Source organism: Tenrec ecaudatus, chromosome X (genome assembly GCF_050624435.1).
Source record: "Tenrec ecaudatus isolate mTenEca1 chromosome X, mTenEca1.hap1, whole genome shotgun sequence".
NCBI lineage: Eukaryota > Metazoa > Chordata > Mammalia > Afrosoricida > Tenrecidae > Tenrec > Tenrec ecaudatus.
The window spans coordinates 169,663,893-169,681,400 of NC_134548.1; the positions used below are offsets into that span (position 1 = coordinate 169,663,893).

The 17,508-nt window shown below is 47.5% G+C and overlaps 1 pseudogene; it reads left to right on the plus strand.

Annotated features, from left to right (window-relative positions):
• The first annotated feature begins 14,572 nt into the window (after positions 1-14,572).
• Positions 14,573-14,692, plus strand: LOC142435162 (U2 spliceosomal RNA; annotated as a pseudogene).
• Positions 14,693-17,508: the final 2,816 nt, after the last annotated feature.

Sequence of the window (17,508 nt, forward strand, 5' to 3'; positions counted from 1 at the left end):
GCTGAGCCTATGACATGACTTAGCACCGGGGGGGCGAAGGTGGGTGAGTATTTGTGACAGGGACTCTTGGTCAAAAGTCAAGACAGCCCATGGGCACCTGAGTGAGGCCAAGTGAGGTGGCCCACAATGAGTTGACCAAATGAAGGAAAGATTTTTGAGCTTGTGAATTGGTGGGCATCTTCCTGCTGACTTGATGGATGGCCTGTCCTGGTTTGACTTTAACTATGGATGCAGACACGCAGGTGCCAACTAGAAAGAGATTCTTCACATCAACGAAAATGCTTGTATCCTCAGAGTACTGGATTGATAGAAGGGGCAGTGGAGACATTGGACACGCGGAATGTGGAAGACAAAGGGATGAAGAAGGTGGCTTAGCGACATGGATGGCTGGGGGAAATGTTGATAGGATTATAGCATGATGATGGAGGTGTTCCCCTAATTGCAATGTTAGGCACAGGATATTTTTGTTTTGTTTACTTGTAGAATTTAAATGGTCTACTTATAGTATTTAAATTGTTTTGTTTACTTATAGTACTTAAATGAGGCTGGCACATTTTGAGTAGTGTGCATTTTAGTTTGATACTGTCAGATACAACTATGATTTTGTGATTGTTTTGTTTTAAAATTATCTATGGTCAAAGAGTTGTGGAAAGACGTTAAGTTCATAAGGGGTGGTCTGTGCTAGTTACATAAGTTCGTGTCAACTTGAAGATTTATAAAAGGACAGGAGTGGAGTCTAGCTTGTCAATCGGGTCACAGCATGGTGGTACCTCCTTGTGGGCATGGGCTTCTCATCAGGAAGGCCCTGGGAGCCTCTTCCTATCTCTCTGCCTTCATTCCTGCTGCCTGACCCCGATGGCTGCAAGAGCTCCGGTGATGTGTACACAGCCATCAGATCCACACGACTTTGCACCCACTGGCCTGTGATATTCCTGCATTCGCCATTGTTTCATGGGACTTTGTGAGCTTAAAGAGGAACTTATGGACTAGTGTAGGCCTTAGGAACTTGAGTTTGCCTTGGCTGGGATGTTTTCCTGATATATGATGCTTCTCGATAGAAAGCTCTTTCTTATACCTACATGAGTGTTACTGGGTTTGGTTCTCTAGTCAACCTGGCCTAACACGCTCACTTTCATCTTTTTTTTTATTTTTGATAGAGCTCCTTAACTTTTCCTATTTATTCTGCTTAGCCTTATATATTATTCCCAAAATATATAAATGTAATATATTTCAGGCTCCAAGAGATATACTTCTTTCAAGGAAACATTGGTAAAACAATATCCCTACCTTGCTTTCTCTGTCTAGTGAAAAAAAAGTTTAAGCTGTGCACTCTCCACGTGTCTATCCAAAATCATTCTTTACAAGGCTCTTTGTGAATTTTAAGATTACTTGATCCAGGAAGGGATTATTTGAAAATGACATATGCTACTCTAGGCAAGGGGAACTCTATGCAATTTATGATAAAGTAATTATACTATCATACAAATGAGATGTGTAATATGACCCATCAATAAAATATATTTATATATATGCAACAAAAATTGTATGAGGGTTCTCGCTCTGATTTTTGGATTTCTCCATCTTAGAATTCTCTGAGAATTATTTCGTAGGTGTCGTACATTTCATTTTCCTTAAGTCATTTGATTGCATTATAACTTAAGGTATATTCTCAGAGAAGATCTTACTAATTACTGTTCGTAGAGAGTAACTTATGGAATTATTTTCAGTTAAAATTCCCATACGGCATACCTTAATGAATAATATCTGAAGGTCTTTTCCATATATCTATATTTCAAATTGCTGCTCACTTTGATTAAATTGGTTAGGCCCAGAATTGTTTTATTTGTAATTTTGGCTTTTATCTGTTTATCAGTTTTATTTACTTAATTGACGTTAATATATTTCCCAGTAGGCTAAAACTTTTAGACGATACTTTCTGATTGGAGCTACAAACCCCACAGTCAGCAGTTTGTATCCACCACTCAATCCCAGTGGGAAAGATGGAGAGAGACCTCTGTCCCTCTGAAGGTTTACAGTCTGGGAAAAAGAGGGAAGTCCTGCTCTGTTCTACGAGATCACTATGAGTCTGAATCAACTTCAGGGCCGTGAGTTTGTAGGAGGGATTTATTTATTTATTTATTTATTTATTTATTTATTTGCTTTGGTTATTTTAACCACAATTCATCCTGTTCCAGCTTTATCCTATTTCTTTTTTTCTATTCCAACAAGTAATTGCAGATCAGATCATTATGAACCATAAAATTTTCATTAGCTGATTTAGCTTATTGCACTGTGAAGCACAGGGTCAGCAGTTCAAACTCACCAACCCTTCATGAAAGAAAAATGAGGCTTTCTGCTCCCATGAAGAGTTACAACCTATACCATGTTCAGCCTTCATTCTGGTTTCAGTAATTCCTCTCAGTTACCTTGGCCTTGGTCACTCCCTGCGACGGATGAATCCCTCAGGACCAGCGGTGTGAGTGGCGACACCGGGAGGCAAGGTTTGTAGAAAGAGAGAGCAGGTCTTGGGGATGTATGGGGAACCTCCTCTCTGGGAGATGGGCAAAGGGAAGGTGGGTGAGGGAAGACGCCGGGCAGTGTAAGGTAAGATAAAATAATTATTTATAAACTATTAAGGGTTCAGGGGAAAGGGGGGCGTGACCAAGCCGGCCTGCTCACGTGACCACGCTCACCTGCGCCCGTGACCTGACAAAGAGCGCACGTGACCGTGCCCACCCGTGCACGTGACCATGCCCAACTGCGCACGTGACCACGCCTACCAGCGCGCGTGTCCACGCCCACCCACGCGCGTGACCAAGCTGGCCCGCGCACGTGACCACGCCCGCCTGCACACGTGACCCGCCAACAAGCGCACGTGACCACGCCCACCTGCGCGTGTGACCACGGGCGCCTGCGCACATGACCACCCCAAACTGTGCATGTGAGGACGGGCTCTTGCACACGTGTCCATGCCCACCGGCGCACGTGACCATGTAAACCTCCACACTTGACCACGCCCACTTGCTCACGTGACCAAACCCACCCGCTAAGGTGACCACGCGCACCTGTGCACGTGACCGGGCTCACCCGTGCACTTCTCCGCCCAAGCACTTGACCAAACTCACCCGCGCACGTGACCCCTCGCACCACTCCACGTGACCAGCCTCACCAGCACACGTGACCACGCCCACCTGCGCACGTGAACCGCCAACCAGCACACGTGACCACGCCCACCTGCGCACGTGACCACGCAAGACTGCGCACGTGACTGCGGGCACTTGCGCACGTGCCAACGCCACCCGTGCACGTGACCAGGCTGGCCCGCGCACGTGACCACGCCCGCCTGCCCGCGTGACCCCGGACGCTTGCGCACGTGACTACCCCAAACTGTGCACGTGACTACGGACACTTGCACACGTGACCATGCCCACCCGCCCACGGGACCATGCCAACATCCGCACGTGACCACGCCCACCTGCTCACATGACCAACCCACCTGCTCACGTGACCAACCCACCTGCGCGCGTGACAACACCTACCGGTGCGCGTGACCATGCCTACCTACGCATGTGATAACGCCAACCTACGCACGTGACAACGCCCGCCTGCACACGTGACCAAGCCAACCAGTGCACGTGACCACGCCAATGTATTCACATTACTTTCATTAACAGTATGTCCATGCCACTCTATAAAATAATTCTAAAGATTAGTTAGCAGTATTATTTTTCATATTTTTCTGAACATTACATGGGAAATTAACTTAGCAAAGCCTAGAAACTTATAACTTCAAAGCTTTTTAAAAAAAACTTACTCTGTCTTCTTTAGATGTCTACATCTTCTTATTAGAATCTTACTTCCCAGTACGAATACAAATGCACATAATCTCATGTCAACTTGAAGATTTATCAAAGTACAGGGTGCAGTGTAGCCTTCCAATTATGCCTAATGGTATCTCCTTGTGTGCGTGGCCTCCTGCCACGGCGAGTTCTGGGAACCTCCTCCTCTCTCTCTCTGGCTTCGGTTTCCTGTTGCCTGACCCTGGTGGCTGCAAGACCTCTGGAGATGTGCACACGGCCATTCGATGCACAAGACTTTGCACCCACCCACCTGCGACATTCCTGCCATCAGCAACAGTGCATGTGGCTTCATGAGTCTGGAGAAGAACTTATGGGCTAGTATCAGATGTATGGACTTCAGTTGGACTGGGTTGGGATGTTTTCCTGATTCACAATTACTTCTTGATAGAAAGCTTTTTCTTACACCTATATGAATGTCACTGGATTTGTTTCTCTAGTCAACCTGGCCTTACACAATATGGTACCTAGGGAGTGGAATACTAGAGAAACAAATCATGAAGGCGGAGCGAGGATGTTTGCCTGACCTCTGCTTTCTGATAGTCTTTTCTCTTTGACTAGTTGGAGGTCAAATATAGTCCTGTATTTTACTTGTTCTCTTCTGGGAAGGACATGGGAAGTGAAGGTTCTGAGGCCCAGAAGTGGTATTTGGTTATTTCTGTCTGAAATTTTGTAAAAATGAATGTGACTGGTGTAAATTTTGAGTTCAGGGGGCAAAAATACCCTTCGAACTTCTCTGAGGCCATGCTGGTTAGTCAAACTGGGTGACCATAGGCCTGGTCCAAGCTTGGTGCCACCAGAGGCCTATGACCATAATGCATGTGAATGGGATAGTTGAGATCAGAAAGGATTCAATTGGAATGTTTTCAGAATGTGTTTAGTATCTGACTGTATTAGGATTACATCGGTCTTTTCTATCTATTTTTATTGCTATAAAGCATACTAGCAATGATTCGTGGAAAATATGAATAGAGCATCTGGCCACTTACACCTTGGACCTCGTTCACAGGGAGTAGAGTTGCAAACACGAGCAGCTTGCCTGGTCGCAAGTTTAAAGAGCTGTGGGAAGCTGAGCCTATGACATGACTTAGCACCAGGGGGGGGGGGGCGAAGGTGGGTGAGTATTTGTGACAGGGACTCTTGGTCAAAAGTCAATACAGCCCATGGGCATCTGAGTAAGGCCAAGTGAGGTGGCCCACAATGAGTTGACCAAATGAAGGAAAGATTTTTGAGCTTGTGAATTGGTGGGCATCTTCCTGCTGACTTGATGGATGGCCTGTCCTGGTTTGACTTTAACGATGGATGCAGACACGCAGGTGCCAACTAGAATGAGATTCTTCACATCAACGAAAATGCTTGTATCCTCGGAGTACTGGATTGATAGAAGGGGCAGTGGAGACATTGGACACGCGGAATGTGGAAGACAAAGGCATGAAGAAGGTGGCTTAGCGACATGGATGGTTGGAGGAAATGATAGGATTATAGCATGATGATGGAGGTGTTCCCCTAATTGCAATGTTAGGCACAGGATATTTTTGTTTTGTTTACTTATAGAATTTAAATGGTCTACTTATAGTATTTAAATTGTTGTTTACTTATAGTACTTAAATGAGGCTGGCACATTTTGAGTAGTGTGCATTTTAGTTTGATACTGTCAGATACAAGTATGATTTTGTGATTGTTTTGTTTTAAAATTATCTATGGTCAAAGAGTTGTGGAAAGGTGTTAAGTTCATAAGGGGTGGTCTGTGCTAGTTACCTAAGTTCGTGTCAACTTGAAGATTTCTAAAAGGACAGGAGTGGAGTCTAGCTTGTCAATCGGGTCACAGCATGGTGGTACCTCCTTGTGGGCATGGCCTTCTCATCAGGAAGGCCCTGGGAGCCTCTTCCTATCTCTCTGCCTTCATTCCTGCTGCCTGACCCCGATGGCTGCAAGAGCTCCGGTGATGTGTACACAGCCATCAGATCCACACGACTTTGCACCCACTGGCCTGTGATATTCCTGCATTCGCCATTGTTTCATGGGACTTTGTGAGCCTAAAGCGGAACTTATGGACTAGTGTAGGCCTTAGGAACTTGAGTTTGCCTTGGCTGGGATGTTTTCCTGATATGTAATGCTTCTCGATAGAAAGCTCTTTCTTATACCTACATGAGTGTTACTGGGTTTGGTTCTCTAGTCAACCTGGCCTAATTCGCTCACTTTCATCTTTTTTTTTTGGTAGAGCTCCTTAACTTTTCCTATTTATTCTGCTTAGCCTTATATATTATTCCCAAAATATATTAATGTAATGTATTTCAGGCTCAAAGAGATATACTTCTTTCAAGGAAACATTGGTAAAACAATATCCCTACCTTGCTTTCCCTGTTTAGCGAAAAAAAGTTTAAGCTGTGCACTCTCCACGTGTCTATCCAAAATCATTCTTTACAAGGCTCTTTGTGAATTTTAAGATTACTTGACCCAGGAAGGGATTATTTGAATGACAAAATCAGATGGCTTACTAGGCTGGGAATGAAAGATTCAAGAGGAAAGGACCTGCATTCACCATCAAAAAGGGTATTTCAAGATCTATCTTGAAGTACAGTGCTGTCTGTGCAAGATAATATCTATCCCCATGCAAGGAAACGCCGTCAATATAACTATTATTCACACGTATGCACCAACTACTAGAAGTAGCAATGCAGAAAGTGAAGAAGTCTACCATCATCTTTAGTCTGAAATTGAACAAGCAATCAGGATGCATGGATCAGTACTGGTGATTGGAACGCAAGCGTTAGAAATAAGGAGGAAGGGACAGTAGTTTGAAAATATGGCCTTGGTGATAGAAGTGAAGCTTGGGTTGGTGACAGGATTTTGCAAGAACCAATGACTTGCTCTTAGAAGATATACTTTTAACAATATATGAGGACTTCTCCAGAGGGAACAGAGAGATGTCCTATTGACGTCCATGGGAAGATACGATGGGGAAGCTCGCTATCAGCAGCCAACTACGCTCTTGAGAACACTTCAGAACAGACGTGATGCCCTGAACACTAATGAGAGAAGACCTGAGGACTGAGGAGCGGTGGGATGATATATAGACCATCGGACCTCAATAAGTCAAAGGGCACTGCAAAGACAGTCATGACTGAGGCATAAGTGGAGCAAAAGCAGGATTGACCAAGATTTCCTCTTGCTTGGATCCACAACCCATGTGCAAGGAAACAGCAGTGCAGAGCTCAAAGGACACACTGCATTGCACTGAGCATCTGTGCCGAGGATCACAAGCTGTGCCATCCAGAGCCCGAGAGGGACTACGATCAGAGTTCCAACAACACTGAGATGCTGGTGTGCAGAAGGCTGCAGATGACAGTGGAAGCCCGAGATACATGTGAGATCTACACAGGGAATAAGCCTCCCCTAATGGAGGGACAGGAATAAACTGGGTACCAAGCAGTGTTGGAGGGAAAACTGTGGTAGATTAAAATGTCAAACCTGACTTGAAGGGTTAAAGCCTTGTCATTTGACCTCCCCTCTGAGACAACTGGCCTTGATTGGGCTCTCAATATTTTCTGGGTTTTTTCATATTGGAGTTTATTTTTATGTATTTTTTCATGTGGGTAACCTTTTTGAATATTTTTAAAAGCATTTTTCTGTGTTCTGGTAGATGAAACCCAGGAATGAAGAATGTCTAGAAACAGTAATTGTAATAAATGTTCCTCGGGGTGCAGGTAAAAGGGTGCTGATAGCAAGGAGGTCAAGAAAGGAAGGACGTGCTTTGAAACTTATTGGGGTAGGAATTGTACAATACTGCTCCTAATAAAATGGTTCAGGGGAGGAGGGCACACCTAACTTTTGTGTAACACCTCTTTAAAGTGTCGAGAAGCAGGGACTCGGGTGCTTTGAGGACTAAGGTGCACCTGACCTGAACAGTGGCCTTTCCAATCACCCCACACATTCGAAATTCGGACATTGAATAAGGAAGGCCAAAGAAGAACTGATGTCCGTCCCTGAATCACAGTGCTGGGAGGGAATACTGAAAGGACGCCGTGCCCTCCCTGCTGTCCTTTGGGAAGACACATGAACTTTCAGATCAAGCTGTGGCCGGTCACCTCGCGTCTACACAGCGTGGCTTCCCACAAAGCCCTTCCTTGGTCTGGAGTGCTGTGGGAAACGCGAGGTCAGTGCCGGCCGTGCCAGTGCATCTATGGGACTTGACGCCAACAACGAAGGCAGCCAGCAAGAGCGTGGGCACTGCTTCAACTCACGGCCGTGCCAGATCCACTGCCTGCCTCTCGGCGAGCACAGATGCAGGGGGAATATGGGGTTCGGCTGGGCCGATTCCTGTTTTACCCTGGAGTGGAAATGGGGGCTGCGACAACAGACATACTCCTCCTGGAGTGGCTCAGAAGGTCCCTGTTGTGACCACCACGTCCATTTGCGCAGGAAGCACTTACAGCCAGGGGTCCTCAGGTTGGTTCTGAGTCCGGGCAACCAGATGCGAGCTCTGCTCCATCAGGTTTTCAGTGGCTGTTTTGAGGCCTGTGTTTCTGAGGCACCCCTGGACATACCCGAATCTCCCACATTTTGGCCAGCATCCTGATGTACCCCCATGGTCTCACTCCACAAAGCACCTACTGTGGACCAAATGCCTTTCATGGTCAGTCATCAGCATCACACACAGAGCAAGACCTAGCCAGGACCCCCACGCTACGGACGGAGACACCAAGGCTCAGACAACTGAAGACACTGCCCCGGAGTTGCCTTGCGCTCTGAGTGGCAGTGCCTGCCATGGGCCTGGGCCATTCCAGCCCAGCACCTTCCTCACCACTGTGAAACCACCTGACTGACCACAGACAGCTGTTTGGGAGGCCTGGAGCGAGAGCCTTGTGAGGAGAGTGTCCACGCAACATTTCTTTCACTTTCCCTTAGCAAAGATGTCCCAGAGCAGAAGCACCAACGGGGCTCGCTGTCATGCCGAGCAGACACTTGAGTGGATCACTCCTAGCTGAACGCCTCCTTCCGTCTCAGCAAAGGCACCCCCTTTCACAGGTAGGGGCCAGCCAGCTCCTCTCTCCATGCAGCTTCCCCCAGATGAAACCTTTGTGATCAGCCAGCAGAAATGCGCTCCCACAGTGCCCTCATTAGGGAAACGAAGCAGATAAACAGTGTAATTATGGATTCCATTTTCAGCTAAAACAAAACACGCGTCCAGCTCAGAGGCTTTCTCCAGCGGGGGCATGGTACACTTAGAAGGAACCTTGCGGGTCAATGGCCTCACATTGGTTCAGACGGCCCCCTTCTAGCACTGGGTGGAGGAGGCCCCCTGCTCTACAAGACCTTCAGAGGGCAGCAGCCCACTGAGGGGGGAGGGGGAGAGCCGACTCGCTGGGCGGAGCAGGAGGCGTGGCTGTTCACCATCAGGAGGAAAGGGGAGCTCCACACTCAGCAGAGCGCTACAGACCCGGCTGGTGGGTAATTTTGGTCAAACAGTCGGCTTCGCTCGGGGACTCCAGGGAGGGCAGGCAGTGTGACCACCTCACCCAGGCAGCTGAGGGGACAGGTCTTGGCTGAGCACTGATGGCAGGTTCTACCAGTAGGCACACTTCTGTGTGCTCCGGGGATCTGAAGAGCACCCATGAAAAGGGAGCCCTCCTTGATGGACACCATGACGTGACAAGGCCTTGCCACAGTCCGTGGGAAGTAGGTCCCTCGGTGTGGTGGTGGTGAGCTGTAAAAGCCTTAAAGAAAAACTTCTGAAGATGGAAAACAGGGAGACAAAATGCCACAGAGTCCTTTCTGGTTGTTTTTACTACAGTTTTGGCCACCGCTTGCCCAGGTGTGTGGGCGTGTAGGTGCCGGACTACCTCCCAGAGAGGGCGTGTGAAGGCTGCCCTGCCCTTCCCATGGGGCCACCCACACCGTGTCTGGTGAGGGTTCCGCACCTGGAGTGGGCACTGAGGATGTCTGCGGTGGATCACTCTGTGGCACGGGCTGTCCTGCAGGCCTGGGCCACTAAATGCCAGCAGCACTCTCCCCTAGTTGTGACCACAGCTATTTGTCTCCAGATAAGGCAAATGTTCACCGGTGTGTGTGTGGGGCGGGGGGGTTGTACAGGGGGGGTTGAGAGAGGGGGAAGGCGGTGAAAAATGGCCGGGATGAAGCAAAGGGCACCCCAGCTGGCAACTGATTAACAGAAACTCACTGTCTAAAGGCTATGTGTGTGTGTTCCGGATGGAGCTGTGTACCCCAAAGCAAGTGTTACCAAATCCTATGTAACCTGTGCCATAAGTCCACTTGGAGAGTAGGGTTCCTTTATCATAGTAAGGAGGCAGGATTTCTATCAGGTGCAGTTTAAAGCAATCTTGTGTAAGGTCCTGAGAACAGACAATAACAAGCAAGCAGATGGATACCACTCCTGGGGACACAGCTGGGAAGGGACAAGGACATTCCCTGAGAGCCAGCACCCTGGATCTGGACTTCTTGAAAGCCTGCACTGTGAGAAAATAACATGTGCCTGCGCTAGATCACAAAGCTGGGCAGGGGGACAGGGGTGTTTGCCTTGGGTCCCCACTGAAGCCCCTTGGCAGTGAGAAAAGGGAGTTAGGAAAAGTTGAACCATGGGAGATGACCAGCCCACTTCCCTCGGCACCTTGCAGTCCCCTAAGAAACAGCCATATGTTTCGGTGATAGTTTGCCATGAGAATCACCAGGGGAAACCAAAGCACAGGCACCCTCCCCTCTGCCAGTCACGTAACGTGATCGGCTGTTATGTGCGTTGAAAATGAGGAATTCAGAGTCCACAGAGACCAGGTGCCTTGCCTGGGTCTTTGGAGCCGGCAAAGGGCCACGCTGCGCCAAAGCACTTGGCTGCAGCTCCCCGTCCTTTGCTCTCCTCCTGCTTCAATCCTGCAGTCCCCTCAGTCCTCATGATGAATGGATACAGCTCTGCTGTTTCCAATTAGAAGTCAACCTTCAACTATCTCCACCTGCAGGGCAGAACTCAGCTGACAAGACCTGCGGTCGGAGGGGAAGCTCACCTCTAAGGCAAAAGGACAATCAGAACCAGAAGGCTTATCACATGGGCCAGATTGCTCCTGAAGACCCCTTCACCCAATGCCCTGACTGCCAAAGGCTCCAAATTCATCGCTCAGGGAGCCTTGGTGTCACAGTGGGTCTCACATTGAGCAGCTGACCACAGAGTTGCAGGTACGAACCCACCAGCTGCTCCTCGGGAGAAAGATGAGGCTGCCTGCTCCTGTCAAGCAGTCTAGCTTTGGAAACCCCGAGGGCCAGTTCTTCTGGGTCCCGTAGGGTCACTATGACTTAGGACCTGCTAGTTGGTTGTGGGTTTGGTTTCCCTCGTAGCTGGAAGAAGCGGGTGGACACAGTCAGGTTGGTCTTCCTAGGTACTAGGAGCCCTGGTGGTGCAATGGTTACACCTGGGGCCACGAACTACAAAAAAAATCAGCAATTTGAAAGCACCAGCCACTCTTCCCAAGAAATATGGGGCTCTCTACTCCCGTAAACAGTCACCGTCTGGGAGACCCACAGGGGCAGCTCTCCCCTGTCCTGTAGGGTTGTTGTGATTCGGAATCAACTCAGTGGCAGCGAGAGTTTTGTGATTCCTTCATAAATAGGCTCACTTTTCCTCAGTCCCGTCTTGTGAAGCGGCTTCCCTGTGACAGTCTGCCCACATCACCCACATAGTGAGGACCCCTTACCTCCCAGGACTCAAAGCCTGGTGTGGAGGCTCCCACTTCCACGGACCCCGGTGCTGCTGCGTCTGAGAGCTGATGTTCTGAGCGCTCGGTTTGTGGCGGGCTGCAGGTTAAGGGCGGAGGAGCCGGAAATCCATCTGCGTCTCCGCTAGGTTCCGGTTCCCTTAAGTTCTGACCGTTGACCTCTCACGGCCACGGAGTTCATTCTAACAAGCAATGTAAAAACACTTTACTCTCAGGTGCAGAGAGTTTGGTGTGCCGCACGTGGCCAGCCACTCAGGGGCAGCCTCGCCCTCAGGAACGAGCCTGGTGTGCCCCTGATGGGAACTGGGGCACTAAGAGTCATACTCCTCCGATCAGGGTGGGGGGTGGGTCTGACCCAATTATGTAAACTTTTCTAATCTGCAACAGTGAATCTCTCCAAAATCTCCGCCCTTCCTTCTGTAGTCCTGCCTGTGACAGGGAAGGGGACTTGCCGGCGTTTGTCCTTGATGAGACTGGGGATGACACGATTTCAGCGAAGTATGCTAACTGAACAGTCCGCAGTTCAGACGCAGGACCTGCTCTTAGGGAGAAAGACGAGAGTTTCTTTCTGCTCCTGTTTAGATTTAGAGCCTCGGAAACCTGCAGGGCAGTCCTAGCTGTTCTATAAGGTCGCTAGATGGTGTTTCCTCCTCGATGGCAGCACGTTTGAGTGCCACATAGGCATGAGCCCCAGTCTACCTGCCTTAGGTGGAGGGTCCTGAACCAACCATGTACCATCCATCTTCATGGGTTTACTGTCCTCGTTCAGCCCCTTCCCTGCAAGCGTGCTCCTGCCCACAGCTGCAGTGTCTTCATCTGCCACCATCGTGACTGACGGACAGGTTTCTCCATGTCCTATTTAAGTAGCCGAGTTTCTGGGAATCTTGGCCACCATTTGGGCCTTGTGCTGACTGTCTCCCTCGTCTGTATGATTTGTCTCTGTCCTGTTTAAGACTTAGTAAGTGTGTCTCCATAAGTTCTTTTTGAATGTGGGGTCCCTTTTATCCCCTACAACAGGTGTATAATTTTTCACCCCAATTTAAAAATTGGGGGAAAGCTAGTAAAATAAATAGACAGCAGTCAGTACCCTATAGGCCGACTCTCAGGTTTCCTACATCTTGAGCATTGCATATTTTCAAACAAAAGTTCTGCAGCTGTGGGGGCAGTGGGGGGGTTCTTCTGAGGACAGGAAAGTTTTGTCCTCCTATGTCCCCAGTTTGGTCTCTGCTCACTGGACACCTTTCGCCACATTGACTGCGGACTGTACTTAGTTCCACGTCCTGCCCCTCCCCCCAAGATAGATATTGTCCGGTCTTGGCACAACAGACTCCATTTTGAGTTCTGCACCTCCATCTTAGCTCTCAAGACTGACCCCTAACTGACCTCCCCTCCCCTGCTCAACCCCAAATTCCTGGAACCAGCTCATCCCAAAGCCAGAATGTTTTCTGAAGATATAGTCACTCCACCCGTGCCTGACATATAGATAAGATTAACAACCTTCTCCCTTCTGAAGCACCTGTGTGCGTAGATCCTCCCCAGCTATGCCTGCCAGCAGTGGGCATAAAAACGCCACCAGGATTTCTTCCCAGTGCGCAGCTTCAATAGCTCAATACCATGAGTTGCTGAACCCGCCCGCAAGCTTCTCAATAAAGCCTGCTTCTAAAACTCCGCTAATTGGGTCTTTGATTCTGTTTTTGTGTCCAAATAAACCTTATAGATATCTCTGTGGCATATGCAGTGTTGCGTCTTGTTTTTCTTGTTACATGATACTTCTGTGAGTATTTTTCCATTTTATTAAAAAGTGTTCAGAAACAGAACTGCATGCATGTCTGTGGATGGGTTATAATTTATTTTTAAATGTCGCTGGCATTTGCGATCATAAATCCCCTGGTGATGATCACCCTGTCAGGGAAGGCCTTTTGTTCACATCTCGGTCTCTCCTTAGGCTACATTTCTCCCAATGGGATCCTGGCTCTCACTGTGAAAGGTGGCACCGCCCACCTCAGTTGGGAGGGGCAAGCCTTAGACCCGAGTCCTGATGTCATGGGGACAGTACTGGGGCCACAAAAAGCCACCCCCACCGCGGGAAGCAGTGGCAACCTGGACACATTGCATCTGTGTCACTGTCCCTCGAGGCTGCCCCTCTGCAGTGGCCGCGTGCATGTGTAGCCCTCTCCAAAGGTGTCGGCCTGCCTCCTGCTCTAGCTCATAGGAAACCAGCACATTCTGCGCTGGGGGAAGCCAGGCCCCCTGTGGTCATCTTGATTTGGCACAGGGCCTCTGCAGTGGAGCCGAAGGCTGGGTGTCTGGGGCTCTGGTCTGGATGGAAGAGGCTGCTGCCGTGTCTTTCTCCCACGGACAGGCTGGGGGTGCAAACTACAGATCGTGGAGTTAGTAACTGGGCTACCAGGCTTGCTTTTCTAAATAGAGAAAAATGGACGGATTTGTCAAAGCCACACACCTGTGATTGTAATGGCCATGCCTGGCCTAGGGAGAACTGCTGAGGTCTTTAGTTAGCACGGACAAACACCTGGTGTGCACCACATCACCAATGAGCTGCTGGCTCTTCACACTCGGTTTTTAGGACACATTCTTTTGACACATTCAGATTTTCTCAATGACAAAGACAGAAATGGTTGCCATTGACCTCCTACCACTGACTTCTATCCAGTTAATGAGATGGATACAAATTCAGATTTATTTTCTCCTAAGCCTTCGAAGCTCGAAATTCTTTGTGTGGTATACCTAACTCTACAGATACATGTCAATTTGACATGAACATAACATGAGCGTTGACCTCAGTAAATTTGTTTCACTCATGAGAACATTACTTCAGTAATAACTATGTGCAGTCAAAAAGTTCTTGTAGAGCAAACATCAAATGCAAAGACAGACAATGCGGTGGAAACTGCCATACTGACACACCCAGGGGACGTTAGGATGTGTGGAACATAACACCTCAAATACCATATAATGCTACACAGTATAAATTGTATCGCTTCTCGGCCTTTTGGCTAAGATCAAGTGTAGTATAAATTGTATATAGAGATAGAGCGTCACATCGTTTCCTTGATAAGTTAATGGTATAATTATGTTGTTTTTAAGTAAGTCTTTTTTAAAAAAGAAAATGTATGGTTTCATTCATGTGTCAACTGGAAACATGTCCTTTGAGATAGATAGGTCTATAAGAAATATCAATAAACCCAGCATTAAAAGAGCCACTGCCTTCAGTCAGTCCTAACTCACAGTGGCTCTACATAGGGTTTCTAAGATGATGAATCTTTACTGGCACAAAGAGCCTCCGCTTTCTCCCGAGTGCTGCCTGGTGGGTTTGAATGGCTGACCTCCTGGCTAACGCTCAGGGCCTGACCTGACCATGGTTAAGACTCAGCTGTGCCATCAAGGAATTCCGGAGTCATTAGCAACAGACAGAGGCAGGGACCGTTGGGAAGAGCAACAGTTCAGCGTGTGTGCTTACTGGGACAGACGCAAAAAGATCCTTATGGAGAGAAAAGCTCAAAAGTTCACTTCCGTGGAGTCAGCGAGTACGTAAAACTTAAGGAGAATGAATGGCTGTTACTGGGTCTTGTTCTAAGATCAACAATAGAATGGGAATCACTGAAAAGCAACAACAATAGGAAATAAAACGTGTTTGCCAGCAGACGGGGAAAAAATCCAGAACCCTTATAGTGGTCCCACGGCTAAGGTGCTTGCTGCTACCTAAAGTTCAACTGTCAGAACCCATGAGTCACTCCCTGGGGGAAAGACATGGCTGTCTACTTCCACACAGACTCATAGTCTCAGAAAACCCATAGGTGGGCAGCTCTGCCCTGTGCCACAGGGTCCACAGGGCCACTCTGGGTTGGAACTGACTTGATGGCAATGGGTTTAGGGTTTGGGTTACTGTTGTTTTTGTTTTTTATTTACCGTGGAAAATAGCTTGGTGGTTTTGCTACATGTTAAATGTACAACTACAGCACGGCCTCCGCCATTCCAAATGCAGAGGCACCTCAGACCTGTGTCCGCCATGCCGCCTACGCCATCCCTGACAGTCCAGAGGTGGAGTGATGGTCCTGTCCCCATGAGCGGACTTGAAGGAAAATGAAATGTATGGCACCTAGGAAATAATTCTCAGAGAATTCTAAGATGGAGAAATCCAAAAATCAGAGCGAGAACACTCATAAACTTGTTGCATATATAAAATATATTTTATTGTTGGGTCATATTACACATCTTATTTGTATGATAGTATAATTACTTTATCATAAATTGCATATAAATCCCCTTGCATATAGTAGCATATGTCATTTTCAAATAATCCCTTCCTAGGTCAAGTAATCGTAAAATTCACAAAGAGCCTTGTAAAGAATGATTTTGGATAGACACATGGAGAGAGCACAGCTTAAACTTTTTTTTTTTGCTAAACAGATAAAGCGAGGTAGGGATATCGTGTTACAAATGTCTCCTTGAAAGAAGTATATCTTTTTGAGCATGAAATACATTAAATTTATATATTTTGGGAATAATATATAAGATGAAACAGAATAAATATGAAAAGTTAAGTAGCTCTACAAAAAAGATGAAAGTGAGCGTGTTAGGCCAGGTTGACTAGAGAAACAAACTCAGTAACACTCGTGTAGGTAGAAGAAAGAGCTTTCTATCGAGAAGCATTATATATCAGGAAAACATCCCAGCCAAGACAAACTCAAGTTCCTAAGGCCTACACTAGTCCATAAGTTCCTCTTTAGACTCACAAAGGCACATGAAACAATGCTGAATGCAGGAATATCACAGGCCAGTAGGTGCAAAGTCGTGTGGATCCGATGGCTGTGTACACATCACCGGAGCTCTTGCAGCCATCGGGGTCAGGCAGCAGGAATGAAGGCAGAGAGATAGGAAGAGGTTCCCAGGGCCTTCCTGATGAGAAGGCCATGCCCACAAGGAGGTACCACCATGCTGTGACCCGATTGACAAGCTAGACTCCACTCCTGTCCTTTTAGAAATCTTCAAGTTGACACGAACTTATGTAACTAGCACAGACCACCCCTTATGAACTTAACACCCTTCAAAAACTCCTTAACCATATATAATTTTAAAACAAAACAATCATAAAATCATAGTTGTATCTAACAGCATCAAACTAAAGTGCACACTACTCAAAATGTGCCAGCCTCATTTAAATACTATAAATAAAGAAAAAAATATTCTGTGCCTAACATTGCAATTATGGGAACACCTCCATCATCATTCTATGATCCTATCAACATTTCCCCCAGCCATCCATGTCGCTAAGCCACCTTCTTCATGCCTTTGTCTTCCACATTCCGGGTGTCCAATGTCTCTACTGTCCCTTCTATCAACCCAGTACTCTGAGGAGACAAGCATTTTCATTGATATGAAGGATCTCATTCTAGTTGGCACCTGCGTGTCTGCATCCATCGTTAAAGTCAAACCAGGACAGGCCATCCATCAAGTCAGAAGGAAGATGCACCAATTCACAAGCTCAAAAATCTTTCCTTCATTTGGTCAACTCATTGTGGGCCACCTCACTTGGCCTCACTCAGGTGCCCATGGGCTGTCTTGACTTTTGACCAAGAGTCCCTGTCACAAATACTCACCCACCTTCGCCCCCCCCCCCTGGTGCTAAGTCATGTCATAGGCTCAGCTTCCCACAGCTCTTTAAACTTGAGACCAGGCAATCTGCTCTTGTTTGCAACTCTAGTCCCTGTGAACTAGGTCCACAGGTGTCAGTGGCCAGATTCTCTAGTCATATTTCCTCAAGGTGTTCTGACTGTTGCTGGAATTATTGAACGAGATTATGAAAAAGTTAAGGCAGTGATGAATTCTGATATATCATGGTTTATAAAAGAAGATCGCTTAAGCCAATTTTGGCTTCCTTGCTTTCCTAGAGTAAAATTGTATGTCTATCA